Source organism: Lissotriton vulgaris, chromosome 5, assembly GCF_964263255.1.
Source record: "Lissotriton vulgaris chromosome 5, aLisVul1.2, whole genome shotgun sequence".
Lineage (NCBI taxonomy): Eukaryota > Metazoa > Chordata > Amphibia > Caudata > Salamandridae > Lissotriton > Lissotriton vulgaris.
Genome location: NC_141693.1, coordinates 1,370,609,702 through 1,370,619,832, shown reverse-complemented (window position 1 = coordinate 1,370,619,832; position 10,131 = coordinate 1,370,609,702).

Below are 10,131 nucleotides of genomic sequence, written 5' to 3'. Positions count from 1 at the left end.
TCTTCTGCATTTGTAAATACAATTGCCACATGTATTGATGGAATGAATCTTCGATTTCTATGCAGAGATCCCACTTTTTTTTTTTTAAACCTTTATTTTCGGTATGCACAGTACACAGCGTCTGCCTACAACCCAAATATAGAAGCAGTACAGTTAGAACAAGGAGTAGCCGCTTAATGGTGTACCGGCACCAAAACACTGAAAAAGCAAAAGGATAAAATAGGTTTTGTTTTATGATTTTGGTGAAAAACCTATAGCAAACACTCCACACAATCACATGGTAGGAGCGATTCCAAGGGCTCAAGGGGAGAGGGCGAGGGAACCAGTCTCTAAAGAATATTGTGATATACTTCTAGGGACGGGGGAATGGTGAAGAGAACTACACAGAATAGCACCATAGACACTCGTCTGGAACGTCAACTACGGGGACGATGGGACATCAGTAGTATACTCAAGTGGAGGGGTGCAGATATCTCCACGATACGCGTTCCACTGCGACCAAATCCTGCCCCATTTCTTAGGACGGCCCGAGCCACATAGACCGTCTTCTCCCGGAACATGCACCAGTCCATGTTCTCCTTCCAAGCTGTTATCCCAGGCGGCCTATGGGAACCCCAGAGTTGGGCAATATCCCTCTTGGCAACCATGTTACCAAGAGTGACCCAGAAAGTCTGAGCAACCGTACAGTCCGTAGGCTCCCAGACGTTGAGCAGGCAACGACGAACCTCAGGCAAGAGAGAGACCCCGGTGACCCGTCCCATAATAGCATGCACTCTGGACCAAAAGGCGGATACCACAGGACATACCCAGATGATGTGTAGAAAGGTACCACTCATGCCACAACCACGCTTACACAGCCCGTCGATCGAGTAACCCATTCGCACTAGTCGCGTACCAGTCATGTAAACTCGTTGGAGGATCTTCAGTTGCACATAACGAAGGCGAGCTGGAATGGCCACCTCCTTAGGGGAGGCGATAACCATCTGCCAATCCTCGTCGTCCAGGCCGTCCGCGGTTCACGAAGCCCTGAGCCGCACGAGGAGGTCAGCCCTGGTGTTAATAAGCTTTTTATAAATCAAAGAAATCGTGCTGTCAGGCACGTGGCCATCCAGAATCCGGTTCTCAAGTGGTGACGACTGGGGGATCTCCGTCCCCGGAGGAAAAACCGATATCAAAGCGTGGCGCACCTGAAGGTATCGGAAATACTCATTGTCGCCAAGATGATACTCCACCTTGAGGGCGTCAAAGGACTTAACCGCGCCCTTGGACCAAAGATCCTCCACCTTGCTGATACCAATCGTATATCACTTATCAAACCCTTTCGTTCGCCACAGGCTACCTAACCTATCAGAGTCATACAATGGAGTCAGTCGTGTCATCCTATCGCCCCAGCCCGTAGCAACATTCGCGTCCCTCCACGCACGCACAGCACACTTCGTGGGTCCAGTCAGAAATCGGAATGGCTCCTTCGAATACAATGCCCTGTTGAAGTTCCCGCCCGGCAAGAGGAACTTGTCCATCGCAAAAGCAGGAGCAGGACCTGGGGAGTACGTGACATGGTTAACCGCGCTCAATTGGGAGGCCCAGTAGTAGCGCCTGATGTCCGGAAGGGCTATGCCACCATCGTACCAAGGCAAAGTAAGTTTAGGCAAGGAGATACGAGCCCGCCCGTCCCAGATCAGTTGCCTCTGGAGGCCCTCGACCTCACGGAAATATCCAGAGGGTACAGGATCAAAAAAAATTTGCAGACCGTACAAAAATCTAGGGAGGGACATCATCTTGAAAAGAGCCGCACGCCCCAATGTAGAGAGGGGCAAGCGGCGCCACCGCTGGACTTCCAATTTAAGTCGCCGGAGAGGAGCATATAAATTGCGGACAGAGGGGTCCAAGGAGACATGAATTCCGGTCTCAACCACCTGGATCGGGAATCTACGAGGTAGTGGTGGAAGCTCCCCCGCTATAACATAAATACACGATTTAGTCCAGTTAATGACGAGACCCGAGTTCTTCCCGAAGGAGGAGAGGACATCAAAAAGCACGTTGAGCGACTTCTGGAGTGAAGTGAAATAAAGAAGAATGTCGTCGGCGTATAACGAGATACGATCTTCAAGGTCAGGGGCCCACCGGATGCCCCTGATCGAGGGCTCCCACCGGAGCCACTCCGCCAACGGTTCCAGTGCTAAGGCGAAGAGGAGGGGGGAGAGCGGACAACCCTGTCGAGTGCCACGCCCGAGCGGGAACAAACCAGACACTCTGCCATTGACCACCACCTGGGACAGTGGTTGTTCATAAAGGAGTTTAACCCAGGCAATAAAATTAGAGCCAAAGCCAAACTTTGAAAGAGCCGCCCAAAGGTAAGACCACTCAATGGTGTCAAAAGCCATAGTGGCGTCGAGAGAGGCTAAGAAGGCGGGTTCGGTCAGCGTCTCAGCTCTCGCGAGAACCCCATGAAGTCTACGAAGATTGAGTGCCGTATTCCGATGGGGAATAAAACAGGACTGATCCGGATGGATCAGGTCACAGATTACCGTTAGCAGACGATTCGCAAGTAATTTAGCCAGGATCTTGGGCTCAGCATTAAGCAGAGAAATGGGGCGATAGGAGGTGCACTGGTCACGAGGTTTACCGTCCTTGTAGATGACAACAATAGTGGCCAAACGCTGATCAAGGGGGAGGAGACCAGTCTCAAAGGCATCCATGAACATATTTCGCAGATACGCCGCCATCTTATCAGGCCGCAGCTTGTAAAGTTCGACGGGCAGACCATTCGGCCCCATAGCTTTACCCGAACGAAGGGATCGTATAGCGAGAGCGACCTCATCTACCGTCATAGGCGCATCCAAAGTGGACCTATCCTTGTCCGAAATACAGGGCAGCGCGATATCACGCAAGAGCAGGCGGGAATCAGACTCATCTCTTTCACTCACCGATCGATAGACCGTCCGAAAATGGTCCACAAAGCACTCCACAATCTCACCTGGGTCAGACACTAACTCCCCAGTCAACCGTTTAATCACTGGCACCACACGACTCATTTTCTCAGATTTATCCAACCATGCCAGAAGCTTACTCGCCTTATCGCCCACATCATAGAGTCTGCCCAGTTGATTCCTGTTCATAATTGTAGCAGCGTCGGTCACCAGGGCCCTATAATCAGCCTGCTTTAGAGTATCATTACCACCCAATTCGCTCTCAAGCGAGGTGATTTCTTCCTCAAGGCGCACCAAGTTCTCCCGTTTGGCCTTCTTATCGGCAGCGATCAATGACAGTGCAGATCCCCTTAGTACAGTTTTAAAAGCCTCCCACAAGGAAATAGAAGAAGAGATGGACCCCACATTCTCATTGAAGTAACAATCAACAGCCTTGAGAAGCTCGGAACGCAGCTTAGGATTCCTTAAGTGCCAAGGATGGATAGGGGGAACCCTGCTCCCACCACGAAACCTCAAGCAACAAGGGTGAATGATCAGAAATGCCCCTGGGAAGATGGCGAACCCCACGCACAAAGGGAGTATGAGCAGACAACATCAGAAAACAATCGATCCTAGAGAGACTGCCGTGCGCTCCAGAGTGGAACGTATATTGCATGTGCGTAGGGTGCAGCATCCGCCAGACATCTACTAATCCGAAAGTCTCAAGCAACTCAGATAGCCACAACTAGGGTGCCGGCAGGACCCTGGGGGGTAATCGGTCACACTCACCCGAGACCACAGAGTTGAAATCCCCACCCAGTACAAGGATACCATCTGGAAGTCCCAGGAGAGTTCGTCCAAGATCTGCGTAGGTGGTAGCCTGAAGACCCGGGGGAATATATACACTAACAACTGTGAGCACCTTCCCCTCCCACCGCCCAGAGACAGCAGCATACCGACCTCTATCGTCAAGGGCAACATCGTCTATTTCAAGGGTCAGGGAGGATTTGACCATTATGCCGACCCCTCTGGAGCCAGATGTGAATCGAGCATGTGCTACCAACCTATAGCCTCGTCTATCAAGGGCCCTACACGCATTTCCTATCAGATGGGTCTCCTGTAACAGGACTATATCAGGGGAGTGACGTCTGAGAAATTGGAGTACAACACCACGTTTTATCTTGTCACCCAGGCCATTAACGTTCCAAGACAACAATTTCAAATCACCCCCCCATCCCAGCAAAGCGCCATAACCCCCCCCCCCTCGGAACCCAAGAGCAACAAGATAACAGCAATATGCATTGTGCCATGTGAGAAAAACAAATACGAAAACAATAACAAACCCCCCCCTCCACACCCAACCAACAGCCCGTTACAACACCCCCCACCCTGCACCCCTGCGTACGACTAAACAGCCACCCCAAACTGCAGTGTGCCTGTCGCCCCTTCACAATACACTACACAAAGAACCCCAGAGGAGGAAAAAAGAGACCGCCCCACCCCGCACCACCCTCGGGCCTAGCCAATAATGAGTAAATAAGAGCAAAACTCAGCCGGTGAATGTGAACCAAGACCAGACACCAAGAACCAAAATGTCATTCCTGCGCCGATGCACCTCCGTCCGCGCCGCCAGGGCCTCCACTCCCATCGCCCATCTTCGGCAGTGAATCTAGCCAGTCGCCAACACTGTCCGGTCGATCAAAAAAGAAAGTACGCTCTTGATACTCGATGCGAAGTCGAGCCGGAAACAGCATCGCATACTTGAGTCCCAAGTCCCGCAAGCACCGTTTCACTACCTGGAATCCCATCCGCTGCCGCTGGACCTGAGGAGTGAAGTCAGGATATATAGAAATTGAACTGTTCTCATACTTCAATGGGCCGTGCCTGCGAGAAGCCTGAAGGATAGCTTCCCGATCCCGAAAGTGGAAGAGCCTAGCGATAATAGGCCTCGGGGAAGCCCCCGGTTTAGTCTGTCCACCCGGGAAGTGGTACGCACGCTCAACCGTAAAGAACTTACTAAGTCCGGCGGGAGCAAGATGAGTAACGATTAAATCCTCCACTAGTAGGTCAACGGTAGTGGCCCGCTGTTCTCAGGTACCCCGACTAAGCGAATGCTGTTACGCCGGGCCCTGTTTTCATACTCGTCCAGACGTCTGGCCATCATATCATGCGATGATCGCAGGTTGCCAATCTCCGACTGCGCGTCCGCCATATCAGTAACAAGACTGGAGGCCTTAAGGTCCAAGGCCTTGACCCTCTCGTTGGTCTTAGCCAAATCCGCTCTAATGAGGGTAACATCAACGGCCACCGTGTCGATCTTGGAGACAATGGCCTCGTATTGTAGCCCCATATCAGTCTTAATCCCAGCGATGGCACGCATTAGATCCTGGAGTGAGATCTCCGACGTCGCCACAAGGTCTGTCCTCGGGTCCTCAAGACTACGGCCAGTACCACTGGGGGAACCCTTTGGTTGTGTATATCGGTCCATAACATTAGTTTGAACGGGACCCCCACGGGTCGGCACCTTCGTCTTGCGCTTCTCAGTTTCAGGTTTGGTCGCCATATTGGAAGCCGCGCCCCGAAGGGCCCCTCTAGACCTGGTGTAAATCGCAGATATCGTTAGGTCACCAAAGCAGAGTTTCCGTCCGAAATCATAGCCTGTGAGATTAGGGATATGGCCGGAAAGCACAGCGGGTCAGGCCACCGCGGTCCGAAGTCAGGAGTACTTTCAGAACAGTCAATTAGGAGGTCGAGGAGAAACCGAAAGTGACAAGGACACCGGTGGAAAGGATGTCCTTTGACCGCTGTTGTTGAATTGCGTCTCGGCCAGCCAGAGCAGTAGAGACCCCGGTCCCGTCCGGGGGCAGGCCAGAAAGTTGAAGACGATGTAAGAATGGTTCCCGAAGTCCGATTTCAGTTCTCAAAAGTGTATCAGGATCAGCGAGAGTAGAACTTCAAAAGCCCATAGAAATATTCAGGATATTGCAAGGATATTTGCAAGAGGGCGGCGTGGGTCTCGGGAGCCCTCTGCTCACGCAACCATCTTAGATGCCCGCGTAGCTCCTCCCCCTAGAGATCCCACTTTTTACGTTGAGCCTAGAGTTAGCACACAAGCGCTGCTCTGGTGAAGACCTGCTGTAGTTCAGTACCTGAGGGAAGCCACGCCCACTCCCCCACCTATATTTTTAATTGGCTTGTGTCTTTGTGGCACATGCATCAAGCATTTTGCCGGTCGCAAACCGGCCAATTCGCAGAATCTGCCCATTTGCGACCGTTAAAATGCTCTTTGTGATGCATCAAGCCCAAAGGCAATCGCAATTAAGGAAATCACATTTTTTTGTCATTTTCTTAATTGCGAATACAGTTAAGGAATCGCAAATTGCGATTCCCTAAACGCAATTCATCATGCATTCGCAAATTGCATTTTCGCAATTTGGAATTGCAAATTACCATCAACTTCAAGTTGGTGGTAATTAGCAATTTCTTAGAAAAATACATAAAATTGCATTTTCTAAGTGCCATGTGTGCGTCACGTGCACACATGCCAGTTTTGGGGGGTACAGCAGGGTGGCCTTTTGGCCCCCCCAGCACCTTTGTTATGGTATGTTATGTTATTGCTTTTTGTATAGCGCTCGACTCACCCGGGGGCATCTCGGCGCTGTCTAGCAATTTTCCTGCGACTGAAAGGGAGCAAATTAAACTAGAATAAGGCGGCTTTAAGCTGTTTCCTGAATGTGCTGTATCTGTCCATTTTTCGAAGGAAATCTGGTAATTCGTTCCAGTACCTTGGAGCTAGGTATGAGAAGCATTTTCCTCTAAAGCGACACAGCCTAATACGTGGAATTTGTAAAAGATCATGTGCCCCTGACCTCAGGTTTCTCTGCTGTACATATTTGTTAAGTCTCTTTTGAAGCTATTTGGGGCCTCTTGCTTTGAGTGCTGTATACGTGAGACAGCAGATCTTAAAGTGTGATCTTTTTCTCACTGGAAGCCAGTGGAGTTCACGCAGTAGTGGAGCCGATGCAGTGCCTGCTGGGCGATTCAATACAATTCTGGCTGCAGTGTTTTGAATTACCTGTAGTCTGTTCAGCAGGGACTCTCCAACCCCTGCCAACAGAGCATTGCCATAGTCCAGACGGCTGATAACTATAGCCTGGACCAGGGTTTTACGATGGATATTTGGCATAAAGGGGAGGATTTTGTGCAACAATCGCAGGCTATAATAACATGCACTGGTTGTGGCGGCAATGTGGTCCTTCATAGATAGTCTGATCTAGTTTCAGCCCGAGGTTTTTAACACATTGGGTCGGGCTGGGGCTGTTCCCAATTGGGCAGGCCACCAGTCATCCGACCAACTAGCAGTGGCTTTGCCCAGTAGCATTATCTTGGTCTTGCCAGTATTCAACTGGAGACAGTTCTGTGTCATCGAGTTGGAGATTGCAAGCATGCCTTTGGCAAAATGTACTTTCTCAGCTACTATGTCCGTGCCGATCGGGAACATGAGCTGATTATCATCTGCATAAGAGATGATCTCAAAGCCCTGTTGTTCTGCAATCCTAGCTAGAGGAGACATAAATGTTGAACAGGGTAGGGCTTAGACAGGAGCCCTGAGGGACCCCTCTGTCCAAGCTACTTGGGTTTGACAGATAAGAGCCAAGCATGACTGTTTGTGTTCGGCCGGACATGAAATTTTGTAGCCATTGAAGAGCTGTTCCCTGGATTCCACAGGAGGCCAGTCTCTCCGCTAGCATTTTATGTGAGATGGTATCAAATGCTGCGGAGAGATATAGTAGCAGCAGTATGGCTGATCCACCCTTGTCTGCGTCTAGTCTGAGTGAATCAGTGACTTCTAGTAAGGCAGTTTGTGTGCTAAAGCCTGGTCCGAATCCTGATTGCGAGGGGTCTAAGATTTCGTTCTTCTCCAGGTAGTGGCTCAGTTGCTTGTTGATCATGCTCTCTAGCATTTTAACCAGTAGAGGTGATAGAGTGCGCAGGTCACCCGACTAACTTTGTTACCAAATATGCACACTTGGGCCCATGATATATATTTTTTAATTTCAATTTACACTTTTATCTTAATCTGGTAACCTACACACTACTATCAGTAACCCTATTCCTTTCTATTTATTTCCGATGTACCTGACTTACCAATCCTCGTCCCAGGTACCTAAGATCACAATGGATCAAGGAGCTAGCTGCAAAATAAGTAGACAGCACAATACCATATACAAATGTATAATGTTTGTACTCTTTATAATAACCACAGACTCAGGAAGTTTTGAAAACCTTTATCTAATCATCATCATCAGCATCATATGCCATGAGCCAAAGATTAACACAGATCAAACTGTCTATAACTAGAATTAGAAATATCGTATAGCTATGAATAAGGCAAAGAATCATTTAGAAATCAGCAATTAAAGGGAAGGAGAACATTTAGGAACACGCTATTTTAGATCAACAGTCTTTCACAACTTCACTAAAGGCGGGTAAAGAAAGGGAACATGCTGAATCAAAGTAGACTTTCGAAATTCACTAACGGTTCAAAGGAAATGAAACTTATGCAATTTGATTTTCCCAGGTGTGCTTATTCTCTATAGGGAGGGTAAGAATGGAACATAAACTATATATGCAAACAATTTGGTATTTGACTGAAGGTAGGTAGAAAAGTGGAACATGCTAATAGACAAATAATGCATGAAAATCTTATTTATAAAGGGACAGGGGGAGAAAAGCAACATATGCAATTATGCTTATTCGAGACGTTAGGAATGCAAGTTTAGATAAACAATCACCCACACAGACTTTATATTTACCTAGGATAGAGTGAAGACCAACCCTGGCCACGGGTTAGTTGAGAAAGACGGGAAAGGACCCTCAAGGACTTAGGTGCCAGTAGGCGAGCAGGTACAGCTCATGGACAGTCAGGACAGTATAACCCCAGAATTTGGATCAGGACTGGGTTCACCAAAGGGTACGACCAACACCCGCAGCTTCGGTTGCAACGCCTGTGCTACTCCCTCTCTGCAAGGAATCTGCCAATAACCCCGATTGGGTTTTCGAACCTCCCAGCAAAGTGCTCCGCCAGCACTTAAGGTTTCCCAAGCCCCGAGTGGGTCTATGGAAATTCGGACAGAGTGCTCCGCAGCTCTCTGTATCAGTCACCTATAGAGTGCGTTGGGTCAGTGACAGGTCAGCTATTCGGACAAGTCGGACAATTTCTCTAGCTAAACCTAGGCTAGTTATACTGTTTTTCGGGTCAGTGTACCACCCCCCAATGTTGCAAGTGTAAGGAGCCTCAATTCCAATTGGTCCAAGGAGAAGCTTAAGTCATCACAACACCTAAATGTTAGACTTTCTCAGGCTTAATATTCAGTTTTCGTACCCACCCCTTAAATTCTAGTTTCCTATGATATATGTTTTACAGTGAACAATAGGGTATACAGCAGGTTATTACAAATGTAACAAATTCTAGTACAGAGCAGCTTCTCCAGCTAGGTAGAAGTTCAGCTTCCCAGGAGCATCTTGGGCGAGGCTGCCAGCTGACTGGGTTCCACTGCTGCATGGTTTTCTTTTCCCCCATCACGTGACTGGTACCATACGGGCTTCCAAAATGGGGTAGTAAGCACCTCCCAGGCCCAAAGAATACGATACATGAAAAGCAAGCGAAAACAATTTAGAAACACAGACTAAAAGATTACACTGTATACCATGAATGGTTATACTATATCCCTTACTTTATAATAACTATAGCGTTATGAGTAAGTGCAGAACAAACAGCTTTGCGAAAGCGGCAATGCAAGCTTGGAGCGTGTGAGAACACAAAGGGTCATATTAATCGCATTGCGTATGAGCAACATTTTCCCACCAGAACTGCGAGTACGTCACGTCACATGGGTTTGACCGACGCATGCGCAGACTAAATTCCTGTTTAGCTGCGACCATTTTAGAGGCAAGCGTATTAGAATTAGTAAACACATAGGCAAGCTTCACTGGGACATACCGTGTAGTGTAAAAATTTGCAAAATTAGTAAGACAAACAGGTTCATTTAGTCTATTAACATTATTTGAAGTTCTTGATACAAGCAAGTCGCTTACCGTGCGAATCCTTGCTCCATCAATCCCCTCTTTGATGATATTTACTATCATCACTATTAATGGAACCAGATGCCAACTTCTCACATTTCACCCATTTCAATCGCTTCAAACTTTCTATTTAGTT